This window comes from Dromiciops gliroides, chromosome 6 (assembly GCF_019393635.1).
Source record: "Dromiciops gliroides isolate mDroGli1 chromosome 6, mDroGli1.pri, whole genome shotgun sequence".
In the NCBI taxonomy this organism is placed as follows: Eukaryota; Metazoa; Chordata; class Mammalia; order Microbiotheria; family Microbiotheriidae; genus Dromiciops; species Dromiciops gliroides.
The window spans coordinates 55234195-55255241 of NC_057866.1; the positions used below are offsets into that span (position 1 = coordinate 55234195).

The 21047-nt window shown below is 37.2% G+C and overlaps 1 protein-coding gene and 1 pseudogene across 4 annotated transcripts in view; one reads left to right on the forward strand and one right to left on the reverse strand.

Moving 5' to 3' along the window:
- Positions 1 to 21047, forward strand: part of SBF2 (SET binding factor 2) — a 496438-nt gene that overhangs the window by 131056 nt on the left and 344335 nt on the right. The gene's annotated exons all lie outside the window — the stretch shown is intronic.
- On the reverse strand, positions 16333 to 17266 carry LOC122730731 (annotated as a pseudogene).

The window sequence follows — 21047 nt, forward strand, 5'->3', positions numbered from 1 at the left end:
AGAGTTGACCAGAAGTGTCACATTCTTTTCAACATGTAATGTTATTTTTTAAGAGAACATAAAATCCTAGCTTTTCTGAAATCCTGCTACTGCTATGTAGTTGTAATCAGAAAAGTAGCTTGCACAAAGAAAAGTGGTTTTTTAAACCTCTTCAATTCAATAATCATTTATTGAGCACCTACTCTGTGCTAGAGTGATATAATGATACGGGAGGGATAACATATGCAAAAATAAATATAGTGTAGCCAAAATCAGGAGGAAGAGAACACTAACCATTTGAGAAATGAGGAAAGGCTTCTAGGAGAAGGTGCCATCTGAGCTAAGTCTCAAAAGGAGCTAAGTAGAGATGAGAAGTACATTCTCAGCATGAAAGACATCCTGTGCACAGGCAGGGAGATAATGGATAGAATCTCAAGTTTGGGCACAGCTGGTCGGCCAGTTTGGTTAGAACATGGAGTAGTACACAAGTAGGAGAAATATTAAATTTGGAAAGATAGGTTAGAAATATATAGTAAAGGCTGAGGAGTTTGTATTTTATCCTAGAGCCATTGGGAACTATTGAAGATTTTTGAGCAGGGGAATGATATGGTCAGACTTGTGTTTTAAGAATATTATTTTGACAGCTGCATAGAAGATAGATTGGAGCAGAGGTATATTGGAAGAGGATATCTAGATGGCATAGTAAATAGAATGCCAGGCCTAGAATCAGGAAGACTCAGTTTCTTGAGTTCAAATCAGACATCAGACACTAGCAGTGTGACCCAAAGCAAGTTATTTAACCCTGTTTACCTCAGTTTCCTCATTTGTAAAATGAGCTGGAGAAGGAAATAGCAAACCAGTCTAGTATCTTTGCCAAGAAAAGCACAAATGGGATCATGGAGAATTGGACATGACTGAAATGACTGAACAACATCATTCTAGGAAAGAGACTGAACACCAATTAGGAGGCTATGGCAGTAGCTTAAGAGAGATAATGAGGGCCTTTATTAGGGGAATGGTTGCATGAGTGTAAAGGAAAGGAATGAGAAATGATGCAGAGACAGATTTGATGACTAAGCAGCTAACTGGATATGTGAGGTGAGGGAGTGAAGAGACAAGGATGACTCCAGGTTTTCAAACCCAAGTGACTAGAAGGACAGTGATTTCCCCAACACGATTTCAGAATTTCAAGGGAAATAAAATGAGTTCTCTTGAGTTTGTTACCAGTACTGCATATTTAGGATATTTCACCAGCAGGTAGTTGGTGATAAGTGTCTGGATTTTAGGAGAGAGATTAGGGCTTGATATAGAAATTTGGAATATATAAACACATATAACATAGCATATTATAATAATATATATTATATAATTAATATAATTCGTATATAAATAATATATAGTATATAATTAATAATATATAGTATATAATTTAGTTATCACAATCTGCACAGAAGTGATAATTTAACCCATTGGATTTGATGATATCACAGAATGGGGAGAGAAATAGAGGCAAAGACATATGAAGAGACACAGGTAGGAGAATTAAGAGAAAGCTAGAGAAGGAAATGGCAAACCACTTCAATATCTTTGCCAAGAAACCCTCAAATGAGGTCATGAAGAGTTGGACATGACTGAAATAACTGAACAACAGTGCCATAGAACCTTTTTTTTTTTTAAAGTGAGGCAACTGGGGTTAAGTGACTTGCCCAGGGTCACACAGCTAGTAAGTGTTAAGTGTCTGAGGCCAGATTTGAACTCAGGTCCTCCTGACTCCAGGGCCGGTGCTCTATCCACTGCGACACCTAGCTGCCCCCGTTCCATAGAACCTAAGGGAGGAAAGCATCTAAGATAAAGACCTAATGAGATTAAGAAAACAACATAAGATTTACTAGTTCAAATTTTAAATAAAGTTGTGATTGTGTGATTGTGTTAGAAGCAAAATTATAAGGAATTGGGAAGTGGGAGGTGAGGTGAAAGTGATGAGCAGGTACAGGTTTTTCTGGGAGTTTGACTGTAGAAAGGAGAATAGATATAAGATAATAGTTTAAAGAGGCTGCAGGGTCAAGTGAAGATTTTTTTAAGGATCAGGGAGCCCTTAGGCATGTTTACTGGCAGCTAGGAAGGAGCCAGTGGATGAAGAGAGGTTGTAGATGATGTAGCTGATAAAGGCATACAGGAAGGGATGGGTTCAAGAGTTCATCTAGAGGAACTGGCCTTGGCAAAGAGAAAAACTAGATAAAGAAGGAAGAATGAAGTACTTTTTAGTGGAACTTTGAGGTAGAGAGTAGGGGTTAAGAAGGAGCTCATGGTAGAAAATATGTTTCCTTAGTAAGGCAGTTTCTTGCATTTCAATGGAGAATGATACTTAAAACAACCTCAGGAACAGGGCCAATGATGTGTCCGGGCCTTATTTCAGAGAAGAGGAGAATTCACTCCACCCTAGAAGAGAAAACACTACAACAGGCAATTGCTCATATAACATTTAGGAGTTGTTTGTTTGTTGTTTTTTTCTCCCAGGATATTACATTAAGCTTTGGCAGAAAGACATCTACATAATTTAGTTACAAAAGGGGTTTGTGCATTGGCCTTCTCTTAATTCAGCCAATGATTGAATTAGCTTTTGGGATTGTCATATCAAACTGTATACAGATACTGAGCTTGCAGTCTTGCTCCTGAGACCTCCAGATCTTTTTCAAATGAGTTACTGTCTAGTCATCCCTTCTCTAGTTTTTATTGGTGAAGCCAAACATACACTATTTCTTTTGGTCCTTCTTACTGTGGGAGCAAAAATTTAGCATATTTGGAAATTTTTAAACAAGCTTTTCAAACAATTGAGCTCATATTTTTATGTTGCTTTTGTTAAAGAATTTCCTATCTCTTTTATTATTTTCTTTTGTAATTCGTTTATTCTAAACACCAGGTTTAGAGTGACTTTGCCTCTTACAATGAGGATCTTTTTGTGTATTCTTTCATCAATGTTGCTAGATCTTTTTGGAATTTTGCTCTCAAAAGATTTGGTAATCTATTTTAATGAAGATTGAAATTATAATTACATAGTGGTATCTGTCAGATTCTCTGTTTTATTTTCCATTTCCCCCCCCTAAGTTTGAAGAGGGAAAGCCCAGATGTATTTTAGTAAGAAAAAGTTCAATCTTGTCATGCATGGAATGTGACATTTTACTTCATGGCTAGTTTCACTCATACTCTGTTTCTTGAAATTTGACACTTAAATTTGTGGTGACTCAAAAATCAACATTTATGGCATACAAATTCAAAATTGAATTGAAATGAAAATTCTAACTTGTTTCTTTTTTGAAGAATGGTAGGTTTTGCCCTTTTTAACAATAAAAGAAAAACATCTGTGACAGTGTGGAGTAATTTTTGTGTTTTGTTTATTTATATTTAAAATCTGACCACAGTTATTTGCCCTACTGCCTGAGAAGAAACTTTAAGAGAAAGTTGAAGAGTTGTTGGCATAACATCAGACTTGAGTGTTTAAGCATGTGTGGGTAAAAAAATTAATGCATTTTATAGTACAAGAAAGAAACAACCTAATTATTTTAGTTTAGTGGCCTGTACAGTGAACACAACCTGCATCAAATGTTCTAATTTACTGTTTAGTTCACATTCTTTTAATTACTCCTGAAGAATGAAACACAATCTTCATTTCTTTCATAGTAACAAAAGTGGTGATTATAAAATGTGTTACACATGAATTACAGCTCTGGACACATTCTCCCAACTTTCATTTACACTAATGAGTTTGGTTACCAGAAAGTAACTGACTGTTGCTTCCATCAGGGTTCTAGGGTTAACCCCTGGAAACTGGGGATTCTTATACTATCATTCATGAGCCCCCGTCTGGTGTGCTCTTTAGTATTGATTAATTAGTTGACATCAATTAGCTTTTATGAAAGGATTTTACTAAGAAGGTTGATTGATGATGTTTGTCCCTCCTTCCTGAAGAGGCCCATGACATCAGGAGGTGATGTCATGACTTGTAGTGAATTGGATTTAAGTGAGGCAGGGCTGTGCAAAGTCACCAGCCTCACCCTTTCCTTCAGAGCCATCTGGAGTCCAGTGGCAAGATGTACATCAGGACAACTGGAGACAGCCCTGGATGCAGAGACCTTGGCCTTTTAAGCTAAGGCCTTTCACAGGACTCAGTTTGTCTGACGCAGTGCCCACTCAGTGATTAAGGCTAGGTAAGAAATGAGGCAAAGAGTAGACTGGATATACATCAGGATGACTGGAGATGGCCCCGGATGTTTTAAGGCAATTGGGGTTAAGTGAGTTTCCCAGGATCCCACAGCTAGTAAGTGTCTGAGGGGAGATTTGAACTCAGTTCCTCCCAGCTTCAGGCCCAGTGCTTTATCCACAGCATCACAGTGCCAAAGGATTAATTGCTTCTTTGCTTAGCTAGGCTAACTCCTTGCTGCGCTCCATGTCCTGGCTGTCAGATCAGTCCACTGCTTCTCATTGCTGCTCCTCACCTCACTATCCCACTGGCTCTGGTATCTGAGAACATCTCTGGTGACTTTTGCAATTTTTCAAATCTCACAAAATGGTTACTTTTGTCTTTGGATACTCGTTCACTTAAGATCAGGAAAGAATAAACCCAGCTGACAGAGGCATCATGTACATAGAGACACCTGGTGGCTGGGTGGGGAGATGAGGCAGCCTTAGCAGTCGACTGACCGGGACTGACCGGGTAGTTGAAAGCCAGAGATCTTTGGCAAGAACCTTTTGTATGAACACTCATCTCTGGCTCAACCAGTTAAAAGATTTTTCCATTACTACATGGTATGCTCACAGGATACTTGCTCCTTCCGTGCAAAGGGGAAAGGGTCATTACACATGCCTGGAAGCAAAGCTCACCAAAGTCTCATTTGTTGGATTGTCAGCAGGCGGAGAGTTTTGCATGGGCTCTGGATACCTCATCAGGAAGAGTAAATCTCTGCGTGCTCTAAGGACTAAGCCCCCATTGATTAATTTCTCATTGTACAGAGCTTAACAGTAAAGTTTTATACTTATAAAATATATTTGTAGATATATGTATCATATATGAATTCATATTTATATACTTGATATGCTCAACATTTACTAAGTTAAAATGAAAGCCCTGTTTTATCTTTTATATTAATGTGTATAAATATGCAATGCAAAAAATATTTTTAGAGTTCTTGTTAAGGCTGTTATTAAATATATATAAGGAGCTAGGCAAACATGGAGTTGCTTTAGCTTGTGCGTATTTTCAATTTATGCAACAGTAATGACCCAACTAGAATATACAGGAAGACTTTCCTAATTTCCCAGCCACTGGTGTCTTTTCCCCTAAAATTACCTCATGTTTGTTCTATATGTTTGTTTTATGTAAATCTTTCTATATAGAATGTGATCTTCTTGAATGGGGGACTCTCCAGTGATAAAGATTAAAGCCCATCAATGTGTCCTCGTCCTGGGGGATGACATCATGTCCTCCTATAAGTCCTCCACAGGAGGTCCACCCAGTGGTATATGGGGGCCTTCTTCTAAATTTCCTGACCTTTCCTAGGTATTCTAGGAATATGTGAACTGACCACAAGTTATCCTTTGTTCTCACCATATGGCTTACTCTTCCTCTCTGATCATGTATCCGTCTTGTGACATCCCTCACATCACTTCTCTGAGCAGTTCTTAGAAGCATGTTGCCTTCTTACTATGCAAAGTGGTGGCCTCAGGGTGACCTGGAATTTTAATTTTTCTGAAAGTTTGGTATCCTATGATTGGCAGCCATATAACATTACCAAAAGAATGCTGTTATTAAAAGGATAGGCCTTAATGGGCTATAAAAATATGTATACCCTTTGACCCAGCAGTACCACTACTGGGTCTGTATCCCAAAGAGATCAAAAGAAAGGAAAAGGGCCATACACACACACACACACACACACACACACACACACACACACACACACACACACAAAACTATTTATAGCAGCTCTTTTTTGTGGTAGGAAAGAATTGGAAATTGAGAGAATGTCCATCAATTGGGGAATGGCTGAACAAGTTGTAGCATATGATCGTGATGGAATACTATTGTGCTATAAAAAATGACAAGCAGGATCATTTCAGAAAAACCTGGGAAGATTTATATGAATTGATGCAAATTGAAGTGAGCAGAACTAGAAGGACATTGTCATAGCAATAGCAATATTATAACTATGATCAACTGTAAAAGACTTAGTTACTCTGATCAGTACAATGACCTAAGACATTTCCAAAGGACCCATGATGAAAATGGCTATCCCCTTCCTAAGGAAGAACTGATAAACTCTGAGCACAGATTGAAGCATACTTTTTTCACTTATTTTATGTTTATTTCTTTTTATTGTTGTTATTGTTTGTAACCTGTCTAATATGGAAATATGTTTTGCATGACTTTATATCTATAACTGACACATTGCTTGCCTTCTCAATGGGTAGATGAGGAGAGGGAGAAAATTTGGAACGCAAAATGAAAATAAAGAAATGTTAAAAATAAATTTAAAAAATTTTAAATAGATGGTCATTTGTCTTCAGGGAGAAAAGAGGGTGGGGCGTGGGGGAGGTTGTGTTGTTAAAGGCACTTTGCTTTTCTCCCAGAAGTCAGTCCATACCACTTTTCCTCCTATTTCAATTTTGGGATTAGCTTTTTGTCCAAAATAGCTGTCCAAAGGATCCTACACCATGGTTGGTCTGAGGGCAGCAGGCTTAGGTTCATTTTGAAGTCAGAAGACCTGGGTTCAAATTCCAGCTCCATTTAACTTAGACAAGTTACTTAACCTCTCTAAGACTCTTCCTTCATTTGTAAAATGAGAAGGTTGGACTTGACCTTTAAGATCCCCTCCATCTCTTAGTTCATGAACTGTATATCATACTCTGAATAATAGGCATCTTTGATTTTCTTGAGTTTTACCAGGTGGACAGTTTAGTCACATTCATCTTAGAGATCACTGACACCATTAGAGAGTGGCTACCATCAGTGTTCTTGAGGTTGATGGGATCAGAGTAATGTTATTTCCCAAGAGGACCCTCACATTGAGTAGGCATATATGTGGAATGTATAGACTTAAAACATTGTGTAAATATGAATAGTAGTTGTTACATGTAGTATTTGATCTTCCTACCTTATGAATAAGATTGCATCAATAACTTAACCTCTTTTGTGCAGATAAGAAAGATGAGTTACAATGTTTACATGGTTAGTAAATGGTAAAGATGGGGCTTAGTTCAGCTAGTCAGGGTTTTTTCCCCGTGTGTACCATATGCTTTCTTTAAGTTGCTAATTAAATTAAAGTTTGTCATGACTCATTTATCTATCTATAATGATTCTATCTGTAAGATTTGACATAGCTCAAAGTCACAAGGTATACTAATTAAAATTTGCATTAAAAAGTGTTCCATAAAAATGTCAAAACAAGCTTTTAATTGGGGACTGCAATCAATATGATTGAGCATATGGAAGAGGATAAAAAATGAATTCTGAATTCTTAAACTGATTAAATCAGGACACTAAATTACCCTTGCTTTAAAGCAAATTCATAATATATTTGCATTTTTCTAATAATTCAATAAATATTTGCAGTGTCATGCTAGTTTTTGAATAATTGAAGAAAAAATTGCCAGATTTCCTCCTTGCAGTTTTAATCTTGGCATGTTTGTGAGTGACTAGGATGAATGAGGAGGGAAATGTTGTTTTATTTTTTCCTACATCTGGAAGAGTGAATTCACATCTGGTTCACGGATTTCCTCCATGGAGATAATCCAAATTCAGTGTCAAGATTAGAGCAAACATTTATGGGTGTTCAGAATTTTGTGTGGAATTTGAAATATTTTGTTTAGAAGCAATGGGCAAAACAATTGACTCAGATGTTTGTGTTCATATGTTCTAATTTTAGATATATTTCTCCATATTTAAAAGTAAAAAGTTTTGTACTTCATATCATACCAAGGGAATTATAAACACTTGCTGAACAAATCCTTTTAGGTGCTCCTACCCCTAAAATATCCTATGAAAGAAGCTATAAATTTACTTTATTTCCTTTCACTCTTCAAGTCTTTATCATTGTAAAAGTTCCCAAACTGTTCTTTTAAAAAATATACCATGTCAAAGTATTCTTCTAGTACATAGTTTCTGGCAAGATGAATTGTTGTTTCAATGTAATTATTAACTCTCTTCATAAGCTACATTAATCATTTTAAAATTTATTGTAATCTAAACCTATGTAAAATGATATTCACAAGTTTTGTATTTTAGAATGTGTCATTCATTATTCTGCATCTTTCCCATCACTATAATGGCTAACAAATGTATTTGTGTCTGAAAGGGGTCCCTTAAGCAATTAAAGTAAAAACATGTGTGTACCCAATCCCAGGAGTGTGCAAACTAAAAATAGCATTATTAAACTTTTCTGAATTACTAGTTTTATAGGGTTAGGTTGCCAAACCAAATTTCTGGTCATGTGAAGTAATCATGACATGGTGAGGTAAATGGGTGTGGATTTATAAATGTCCCACATTAGAGAAAATGCCAAACTTTTTCAAACATTATTATATTTTGGTTTCATTCTTAACATTTCACCATTATGTTCTTGTTGTCATATCACATTTTGTTTTATGTGTAAGAGCAGTCCTAGATATTTTTAGTGATCTCTAATTTTCTTGGTGTGGGCACTCCCTTCATTTGATTCATACCTTTTCATTGTACATAATTCTTATCTGTGTTTTTCCACAAGTTCTCTACATTGAATCCATTTATTGGATACTAGGGAACTTCTGTAGTTCTTTTAAGTTCTTTATCTTATCAATATAAGATTTGAATTTCCTATCTTTTATTTCATTCTTGTCATTTGCCTAGCCAAACTCCTTTTGTCATTGTACATATTATGGTTGATATATTTCATTCCACTTCTTGCTTGCAAATAATCTTTGTAACATTGGTCATCTTTGGTAATAATAGCTACTATACCAGATATTGAACTTTTCATTGCTGTTTGAGCTGTTTGTAGTTTTAATTCTTATGAATTTTCCCCATATTATGCAATCAGCATAGAATGAACTTTGGACCTGTGCAAAACAATACAATCAAATGAATTATCTGTATCTGGAAAGCACATTGAAGATCATCTAATCCACACTCCTCTGAAGGGGGCCAAGAGAGGGTAAATGGCTTCTCCAAGGTTACCCAGTGCTAAGTAGCTGAGCCAGATTGACACTCAAGTGTTGTACATCTAAGCCAGTAAGTGCTCTTTATACTCTGCCATGTGGCCTTTTATTACACCCAACTAGCTCACATGGGTTGCAGCAACTTGACATTTGAAGCATAAATTTAGCTTTAGACTTTCTATGGAGTCCTTCACAATTGTAGAAAAAAGCATTTTAGATGTAAAGTATAAGGGTTCTATCAGCTATTATTTGTATTTCAGCCAATTAATTTTTCAAAATGCTTCCACCATTTAGGTAATTTGGCAGTCCTTATAAAAATGCCATCCTTTAAGGTAGCTGACTGTTATTGTGTCTAATAACAATCAGATAAACGCTTCTTAACTAATGGATACCTTATGATGAAATAACCATTCCCTTAACTGTGGTAGAAATTGTTATCCTATTATTTTGATATTATGACATTTTAAAGTTGCAAATGGTTGGGAAGTGACTTGGGGCAGGTGCAGAATGTTTAATTAGACCCGGGTGGTATCCAAGCTTGCAAGTGGACTGAATTTGGTAGGAAATGATAGAAAGGCTATGGCTTTCAAAATGGAGCAGGGGAGTTGAGTCAGTAGGGAAAGCCATATAGTAAAGAGGCATGGTGATCAACGGTAAGGCAAAACTTAGGTAATGACCAATTAGCCCCAGAAGCTAACAGATTCAGCTGCCCACTCACAGATAAATCACAGCTGTGTTCTATAATATTCTAAAATAGCTCAACACTGGACTCTGTAAGGTCTATTTCATTTTCATGCTTCTGTTATAGTTCTGTCTCAGGTAGCTAGTGTGAGAAACTATTTGATAGAATATCCTTTCTTACTACCTCTTTTCTTTGCCCTAGGTGGATCTTGCCATGCCATGTATGCTTTCTCCTTTTCCTTTGTCTTTCATTACTAGTTAATTCTTCCTCTCCCTTCCCTTCCCTCCTCAAATATTAGCTCTAATATAAAACTGTCTCTAATAACTTCATCTTCTGATGATCTCTTCTCTCTGGGAGAAGGTACTTATATTAGTGATAATAAAGCCCTCCAGAGAGGCCTTACCTTCCTCAGTGCTTTGTGCCTTTAAAACTTTAGATGGTTGTTATGATGCACGCTGCTAGAATAACAAGTAAATGTCAAAGCAACAGTCCACTTCAGTTCCATGCTGACACCTCTTGATCGTGTGCATCAGGCTGCTTTATAGGTAAACATGTAATGACTATGACCTTTTGAATGGAGTCTTCCTTACACTGAATTCTGTTCCTCAGTGAATAATTTTTAGTAGTGTATCCTGTATGAAAAAGTCCTAAAAACCACTGTGACCCTTTGAGAACACCATTTAACAATTTTTTTAAAAGTTGGATTAGATGCATGATTAGGTCCTTACCAGTTCCAAATCTATTATCCTAGTTCAAATGTTCATATTATGGTTGAGAAAATTGAAATCCAGATAGGGGAAGTGAGTTGTCCAGGAACCCTCAACAGCCACACATCATTATTTGAGTTGTGGAGAATAGTGTTTGTGTGGTGCTTCATTTGAATTTTCTCTTTGTTATTGTTTTTTTCTTATCCTTTTTCTTATCTATTTATTTTATTTCCTTAAAGGAAGGAAAGGAGTTTGCTAAGACATATCATTTGGCTTCCTTTTTCACAGGAAGAAGTGTCTATCTATCAGTGTACCTTCAAGTCAATATAGCCAGAACTAAGTCAGGATGTTAGCTGCCTTTCTATTAATACAGGATGAAGGCATTTCTACCAGCCAGAGTAGTCACATAGTACAAACAGTTGTTTATGGATCACTTAAAGACTAAACTAAGCACCAGAAGTAACTGTTTTTAAAATTCTCAAATGTCTGAGTCATATCCTGTGATATATACATTTATGTTGACTACCCACTATGAATATGTGAAAATCATATAACTTTTATGAGCTTATGAGTGTAACCTTAGAGATAAACGTGATCTACTGAATATTAAAATCAAGTATGTATAAACCAGGAAGACATGTGCTCACTAAACGTATCCTTCACTGTCACAGAGAGTAACCTATCCAAAGTCCAAGTAAAAGAGGTATTGTGTGTTGTCAGTGAGGTTATTCAAATGTTCATATTCCTAAGTGGCATCTTGCTCATTTTATTTAGCTACAGAATATAATTAAGTCATCTTCAATTACAGTTATAGTAATTTTCACATGATAGGCTTAACTACCCATAGTAGTTAAACTAAGTGGATAAAGAATATAGTTTAATTTGCATATTGCAGTTTAGTGGGCAGCCCATGAGTCAGGAAGCACACATCTTAGATGAGAGTTCAGACACTCTTAGGGAAGCATTGACTCTGGAGTTTGCAGGTAAGCTGAGGTAGAAATGAGAACTATGGTATCTACATGAGCAAGAATAAAGGGAACAAATGGGAGGGACATTTGGAAGCCAAATTTATTTGACAGTTTGATTCTATGGGGGATAAAGTAGAGGGAAGAGTCAAGAATGACATTGAGATTGTTAACTTCAGTTATTGGAAAATGGTGGTGCCTTTGATAGAAACAAGAAAGTTGGGAAGAGGGATGAGTATTGGGGAAATAGAATTACTTCTGCTTTGGTCATACTGAGTTTCCGATGCCAATGAGACTGCAAGCAGAGACGTTCAACAGGCAATAGGTAATATGTGACTAGCCTTTGGAAAGAGATTAAGACAGGGTATATGTATTTGGGAGTCATCTGCATAAAAATTATAATCAAACTCATTCGAGCAGATAAGATTATCAAGAAAAAGAGCATGGATGAGAGAAAGAACAAGACAGGGGAGGTTTCATGCAAATTTAGGGTAGAGTTTGGGATACAATGATATTAGGATGAATTAGAATATTATATTGATATAGCCAAAAACAGCACAGAAAGGTATACCAATTCAGTCAGGGATAGCATTGTATGTGGCCTTCCTTGCCCTCACTGTCCATTGGAGCAGTATAGTATGGGTAATGGCCTATCCAGATGTGCAGTAGGATATACCTTTTGGTTAAAGGCAGTCACTGGGGGCCTGAGTTTACATAAGATTTTCAGATAAGGCCTTGGCAGCTGTCACATTGTCAGTGGGATGATAGGATGAGAGAATAAGTGCTAGTGTCAAAAGGAGGTTTCTGAAAATGAACCAGAAAGGCCTAATTCAGACTGAAGAAGGTAGTCTTAAAACTATTTTTCATTAGCAAGCTTCCTGGAGATTTTCAGCTGTCATTTCTAACTAGAATTGGGTACAGTGAAAGTCTTAGGTGTGCCAGAGTTATATAACAGGAAACAGACCTAGGAATGTAGGGTTATAGCTTCCTCACCTCCTGGCCTGACTCATCGTAAGCTTCACCTCCACCAATTGTACATCAGTTGGCTGAGGAAGTGTCTGTGGGATACATTTTAGGACATATCAGGCAGGCATTAATACTATGACAATATGAGGATTAGGACAGCGGATTGTAGAAGGCCATTGAGTCATCTTTCCTAAGATCCTAGGCTGGACCAGGAGAACAAATCCCATGGTTCTGCTTAACCTTGGAGAGCCAGGTGGCCTGGATCTCTAATCTTCTCTAGGGAATGTACATCTTCACTGCTGTTTATACAAAGGCAGGTGTTGGTTAAGGCATAGATACCTCCTTTACTATCTGGCAGATATTCTAGAACAATGTGGTCACATAAAAAAATTGCCCCAAATTACCAAGCAGGTAAATGCAGACCTTTGGTTTTATCCATTTCATTAACTATAAGACTTATGGTGGCTAAAAGTGGCATTTTTCTTCATATGTCCCTATTCATGGTAGAAAGATCCTTACAATTTAGTGGCTCATTATTGCATTTATTATAAAATACAAACTCCTTGACATGGCATTTAAAGCCTTCCAATCTGTCACCAAACTTACCTTTTCAGGTTTATTGTGTATTATGCTCCTTTATGTTTCAGCTAGATTGACTTCATCATCACTGTCATCATCGTTGTTGTTGTTCAGTCATGTCTGACTCTTCTGACCCCATTTGGGGTTTTCTTAGCAAAGATACTGGAGTGGTCTGCCATTTCCTTCTCTCATTCATTTTACAAATTAGGAAACTGAGGCAAAAAAAGCATTAAGTGACTTGCCCAGGGTAACATAGCCAACAGGTGCCTGAGGCCAGATTTGAACTCATGAAGATGAGTCTTCCTGATTCTAAGCCTCTCATTGTCTCAGATTGGCTTCATAGAGGGGTTCAATCTCCTGCCTCTGCCTGCCTTTTCCTAGTCCATTCCCTGTGTAGAAAATGCTCCGTCTCCTCACACCTGCCTTTTGGAAGTCCTAACCACTCAAGGCTCTGCTCAAATACTTCCTCCTAAAGGAGGAGGCCCTCAGGTTTTAGAACTTCCCCCCACATACTTTGTCTCTGTTTTATATGGATGTGTATGTACAGATTGTTTTTCCTCAATAGAGTGTAACCTCTTTGAGAGAAGAGACTGTTTTCATTTTTGTACCTGGAGAGGCAGCATCACAAGGTAATAGAGAAGTAGCTGGTCTCAGAGACAAGAAAACCTGAATTCAAAGCCTACCCCCAACACATATTGGCTGTGTGACTTGGGCAATGCCTTGCATATAATAGAAACCGAATAAGTGCTTATTGAATAAAACTGATTGTCCTCTAGCTTGTAGTTGATATTTATGACACTCAGTGCTGACTATAACAGCCTAGAAGTCATCCTATCATCAAGTAGTTTGAGATTATTCCTTGGTGGGAAGGCCATTCTGCTAAGGCATTAATTAGCTTTTCTTGGCAGCCATGATGCTGACAGGTGCTGAGCAGTGTAACGATTGGAATGACGCCACCTGCTGGAGACTTACTGTAGAAGAGTTCCGCCCATGAAGTGAATGTCTTTGAGGGCAAGACCAGGAGTCTTTTCTTTGGCATCAGGAAGTGACGTTAGGTAGTGGGAGGAAGAAGGAAGAGACCAGCTCTCTGTCTCCCTCTTTCCTTTGGACTCTGGTGGAGAGCGGAGCTAGAAATGTGCTCTCCCTTTAATAGATAGGAATCTGGGCCTTTCTCTCTTTACCAAATTCTTATTCTCCTTAATAAACACTTAAAAGTCTAACTCTTGCTAAAGCTTATAATTTATTGGCGACTGCTCATTAGATATTTTAGACAGACTAGCTAGAATTTTAGCCCTTAACAGCAGACAGTTAACTACTAAACAACAACAAATGACACTTATTGAAAGCCTCCTTTTACTGAACACTGTTAGGTATGGGAAGAAACAAGTTCAGCTCAAACATGATTCCTGCCCTGTCCCTGTCCCTACCTCCACCCCCAGCTTAAAGGTAGCAACACTTGCTATAAGAGAAAATATTATAAAAGAAATTCATAAAGACTTTGCAAAATAAAATGCTCTATGAGACCTAAGGGGGAAGATGGTTATCAACTAGAAGTTTCAGAGAAGACTATTTGGGAAGGTTTGTTTTCAGTTGGACTTGGATGGGTAGGAATTCAAAAGAGGAAAGAGATAGAGAAATCACTCTAGAATCTAAGGAGCAGTATGAGCAAGAGAGGTCGTGTATTGTATCAGAAAGAGCAGTGGATCTGAAATCCTTCACGTGTGAAGTTTGTGGTTTTGGTAGCCTGTCCTTTTTCTAGAATATTCTCTATCCAACTTTGTGTGCTAGAAACTTCCCTTCCCGAGGCTAATTCATTAATTGATGATATCAGAGATCACAAACCAACCAGATGCACCTGAGGGAGACCTTACCCCTCTAATAAAACTTCTGATCCTCTCATTGATGAGCTACCCTGTTGTGTGGCCAGTTTATCTTTTCAGTGGAAAGCTCCAAACTAAAGCTGAAATATCATATTCTATATTATCTTATTGTTCTGAGATATCTTTTATTTAGCTAATCATTTGTCAGGCTTGGCATTTCCACAGTATCTCTTTATTTCCATCCATTCTTTTTTGCCCCATTCACACGGGTACCATCCTAGTTGAAGCTATTATCACTTTTCATTTATGCTATATTTCAGTAGCCTCCTAATTTCTAAGAAATTTCTTGATTGTTTCTAATCTTACTTTATAATCCACCCCTCATATAGCTGCCAAAATAATATTTTCTTTTTTAAAAATTTAGGATATTATATTGTGTAGCAACCTAAAATATCCCAGACACAAATTCAATATTTTAACTTATTAGATAGACAGATAAGCATTTCAAAATTGCAATGAAATCCAATTATATAATACATAATATAGTGATAAAGGCCTACCTTATGTGGGCTGCTTTTCTCAACACAGCTCTTTTGCATGCCAACCATGCATAATTATAGTATTAAGTGCAGAATAGCTCTGTGGTACCTTCAACTGTTTTGAAAAATGAGACATTTGAAGTACAATAAACCTTTTACATGTCATCTCCTAGTTATTCTAATAATTTTCTTATATTGGTTGTTTTACATTTGTTTCCATCAAATAATCTAATGTGGAGGATGCATGTGATTTGCCAGAAAAAAATAAAACCCAAAACCCGGCACGATCTCAGATTGAATACATTTAAACATGTTATTCTCTTAGGAAGTGCTATCAGCATAGTCTTTGCAACTAGCCAAAAGCATATATTTAAGGAATTTTTAAAAAGCATTTGTATGTTGATATGTTTAATTTTTATGCCAACTAGTTTTCTGATGAAGACAGCATTGTGCATTATGCAACAATAGAAACTTCAAACAATCACTAGGAAGTTACTAAGACTTAACAGAGGGGCAGCTAGGTGGTGCAGTGGATAAAGCACTAGCCCTGGATTCAGGAGGACCTGAGTTCAAATCCAGCCTCAGACACTTGACACTTACTAGCTGTGTGACCCTGGGCAAGTCACTTAATCCTCATTTCCCTGGGGAAAAAAAAAAGACTTAATGGAGAATAAACTAGGATGGTCCACAGAGATAAGTTGAAATCCACGAGAGCCAGACTAGGAAACAAGCCCAAACCACCATCAGAAGAAGGAAATGGTTCAAGATGTATGCTTAATGTTTTGATTCAGCCCATAACCCTTAGTGTGAAAATTGGTCTTCAGTTCAGTCCAGCCAGCAGAAATAAACTGTGCAATTTTCCATTGTGTTTAGTGGACAGATTATGTGTATTCTAGGGTTCCTTTAGTGCTACATTGTTGTACTTCTTATCCCAGCAATTTGAGGGCTTGCAAATTCCAGTGTCATCAATAAGAACTGGCCATGCTCCATCAGAATTAGATATATTATCTGCTATCATTATCCTGAAGTCTAAGAGAAGATTCCAGGTATCTTTAGGTATTGATTGGGTATGTTTTCCAACAAAAATGTGTTCCACAAGACTAGAAATTTAAATTTCCCATTAAGTGCTAAATTCCAGGAGGCAGTGGCCATTTCTATATCTCGTCCTTTTTGTCCTGGCTTCTTTCCGAAATTGAAAGTAAACTGGCAAAAATCCTTAAATCATCCTGGCTCTTTCAATTCTTGTTCTATTTTGGGTATTTGGGCCTTCAGCATTTCTGTGCTATCACATCCTAATTCTGTCATGAACACCTGCTTTGAGAATTCACTATGTTGCTGCTCTGAACTTCCAAGCAGTGATTAGTACTCTAATCCTGACTTGGTCAAGTGCCAGGTCATCACAAAATTGCTGTATGCCATCCATACCAATTTTATTTTCATCTTGAGCATCTTTAAACAGGAATATGTATGACCTCTTTGTATTGATTGTATAATTTCTTTTTTTTTTTTGGTGAAGCAATTGGGGTTAAGTGACTTGCCGAGGGTCACACAGCTAGTGTCAAGTGTCTGAGGCCGGATTTGAACTCAGGTACTCCTGAACCCAGGGCCGGTGCTCTATCCACTGCGCCACCTAGCTGCCCTGATTGTATAATTTCTAGCTATTTTCTGTCTAGTGATCCTTTAGCCCTTTCTTGTATAATATAAATTACAGGATTTTGAAAAGAAAAATTTCTGTTGCAACATTTTCCAAGATAGACAACTCACAACTGTTTTTTTCACTAGATGGTGTGAAGACCATAAGCTGACAAGCCTTATCCTTCTGCAATGATTTCAACTTGTTCATGTTGGCATCCTCTAGGTCTCTGCTCTCCTTTACCTCCTCCCCGCTGCTTCTGCCGCCTCCTGGCTCTTCAGCAAATGGACAGCTGTGGTCACAACTTATAGTCACTCTCACAGCACATATCACTGTGGAAAGGAAAAAGAGGAGGTGCCCCAAATACTTTTTCTTAAACTTTTCTCTATTAACATTTTATTTTCTCTTCCCCCTATGACCCACCCTAGCCATTGGAAGAAAAAGGAGAAGAGAAAGTCTTGTAACAAATGTGTATAGCAAAGCAAAATTAATTCCCTCAGTCACCATATCCAAAAATGCATTTTTCATTCTTCGCTCACCTGAGTCCATCATTTCTCTGTCAGGAGGTGACAGTATTCTTCATCATTAGTCTTCTGGAACCACGGTTCTGCTAAAATTATCTTCATGAAGCACACACTGATGTCCCATTCAAGAAACTTAGACTTTCTTTTGTTGCCTCTTGAATAAAATACAGATTCCTCAGCCTGGCATTTAAAGTCCTTCATGCCTGGCCCAAGCCTACCTTTCCATGACTTTGCCCAAGTTTTCCCCCCATGCCTGAAATGCACTCTCTTCACCTCTACCTCTTAGAGTCCTTAGTTTCCTTCATGGCTCAATTTAGGTGCTTTTCCAGATCTTCTCAGTTACTTACTCCTCTGTGTAAAATATCACACTGTCAGAGTAGTTAACTCTTTTAGGGCAAGGGCTTTTTAAAAATTTTGTCTTTGTTTACCAGGTACCTTACATAATGCCTTCCACCTAATATGTATTTGTTGAATGAATGAATTTGTTACTATATAAGTGTCATTTTATTCTATTTAGCTCATAATCATAAACTGTCAAGATTATATGATCCTTATCGCATCCAGTATATTTGCTCTTCCATCCAGTTCTGTGTTATTTGCAAATTTTAGACATATGCCATTTTTGTCTTTATCCAAATCATTGACTCATATCCTTGAAGTATTTCTGTGGTTTTCTCCTTCCAAGTCAATAGCAAACTATTCTGAGAAATAATTATTAATAACTGATATCTCGGGTGGTATTCAGTGCTTTCCCATTTTTTTGTAGCCCTTTCTTCCTTCCCACTCAAAGATCCAGTTCTCCTTAAAAGTAATATTACATGTGGAAATATGTTTAACGTGATAGTAACGTATAACCTATATCAAATTGCTTGCTGGCCTCAGGAAGGGGGAGTGAAGGGAAGGTGGAAGAAAAATTTGGAGCTCAAAGATATCTTTACATGTAATTGAGAAAAATTTTAAAATTAAATGAAAAAAGTAACATTACATTGAATCTCTTCATCTTGGTCAGGCTCAACCTAAGCTTATAAGGAATCTTGGGTAGAAACAGATCTGGTTATCTAGATAACCAAAGGCTTCTCAGTCTAGGGTAGAAGTTACTAGAAGGGCCCCTTTTGAAGAGGAGGACATTCTTTGAATTGATAGCCCAAGACTGGAGATAATCTCTCTGTGCAGGGTTCAATTAGCGGCCCATTGACTACCTTCTGTTCCAAAGGTATAAAAACCCTGTGCACCACCACCATGTGATCTCTGGTCTGAGAGAGATGTCCATTGACCACCCTTTTATTGATAACCTGTTGGCCTTATTAAATAAAATGATTAAATTATCCAGGAACTGTTTCTCTCCTTTTTAATCATCACACCATTAAGTCTAGTCATTTTGAGTTCTGCCAATCAATCAGTCCTGAATCTACCTATGGTTTAGAAACATCCCTGCATCTTGTCCACAATAACAACATAACTTTGTCAGACACTTTGTTTAAATTTACATAAGCTACATCCTCAGCATTGGCCTTAGGCTAGTTGTCCTTGCAAAAAAAAAAAAAAAGAAGAAAGGAATTTAGCCTGTTATGCCCTCTTTTGATGAAACCTTACTGGTTGTTTGGAATTTCTACTGTGAGTTCTAAGACTAATCATCCCTTTAATACAGAACTTTCAAAATTCATAGTAATAATAGTTTGCATTTCTGTAGTGCTTTAAGCTTTGCAAATTTCTTTATTCTGAACAACCATGTAAGTTGGGTAGTGTAAATATTATCACCATTTTCATTCAGATGAAGAAACAGATTCCAAAAATATAAATAAATTTATCCATAATCAAACAGCTAATAAATGTCAGAGCCAAGATATATTTATTTACTAAGTTATATTTAGTAACAAATGAGCAAACTTATATGTTTATCTTTTTAATTATAATTCATATAGAGAAAGATATAAATGCATTACAGATTATGGTCTTTCAGGAAGATTATTTAATATTTCACATATATATATAAATATATATACACATACATATATGTATATATGTATATATATGTCTTGTTTCATTAACTACTGTAGGTAAACTCCTGAAGAAGAAAGACTATGTCTTTTTTGGGGGGGAGGAGGGGACAATGAGGGTTAAGTGACTTGCTCAGGGTCACACAGCTAGTACGTGTCAAGGGTCTGAGGCCAGATTTGAACTCAGGTCCTCCTGAATCCAGGGCCAGTGCTTTATCCACTGTGCCACCTAGCTGTCCCTAAGACTGTGTCTTATAGTTGGCTCTTCCAATTCTTCTGCCCCCCAGAACTGCACCTTTACATATAGTAGATTCTCAATAAGTACTTACTGAATAAATGAAAACTTCAGTAGGAAGTTGAATAGAAAAAAGGGAATCATTATAGCTTCAAGAAGAAGCGTCATCATTTTGGAAAATGCCTTTTCCCCAAGTAATGCATTTACATATACATTTTATATTAAAACATTTGGGACAGACACAAGGGGAAACACTTGAAATGATGATGAAGTAAGGGGTTGGAGACAAAACCCTTTAATCTTCTATATGGCAGCAATTGCAAGGGAATTGCCCATACTTGCCAAACTGTGTGTGTGTGTGTACACATGTGTGCACACATACATACACGCACACACACATACATACACACACACATATGCACACATACATACATGGGTGTGTGGATGCGACTTTTTTTGTTTGGTTGGGTTTTTGCGGGGCAATGGGGGTTAAGTGACTTGCCCAGGGTCACAGAGCTAGTAAGTGTCAAGTGTCTGAGGCTGGATTTGAACTCAGGTCCTCCTGAATCTAGGGCCAGTAATTTTATCCACTGCGCCACCTAGCTGCCCCCTTGGATGTGACTTTTAAGCTTAACATCCCAGAAAAAAAACCTTGGCAAAGAGTATAGGAAGATCCTGACCCTTGCCCTCTCTATCAAATCAGATGAGCTTCATTTTGTTCCTGTTCTCTTTGACAGAGTCCATGATTATAGATGTATGAGTTAAACATTTATCAGGATACTCAGTAAAACTATGAAGACATGCTTCCATAAATGTTGCTTATTTTTAGGAAGATTATTTATGAAATCAGTCATTGTTGATGACAAAATATGAATTATTTTTATTATTTCTTCATGCATTATGAACCCTTACAGTAGTCGTATTTTTCTTGCCAATTTCCCTTAGTCACAGGATTAGTTTACATGACTGCAAAAGTCATGAGTTGCCCTGGAAGTTCAAAGAAATGCGATTTTATACAAAAGCTACCTTGAAATGTTGTCTTGCTGTCAACTTATATCCATGAAAACCATAAGAATGTTTTCTAATGTAACTAAACTTTGAACAAGACTTTAAGATTCTTCTCTTCATTCTTATTTCTAGTGTATTGTCATGGCTTTAAAACTAGTGTTTAAATATATTTCTCAAGTACCACTTAAACCTGTGCAAGTCACTGAAAGCTATTTGCCTTAGTTTCT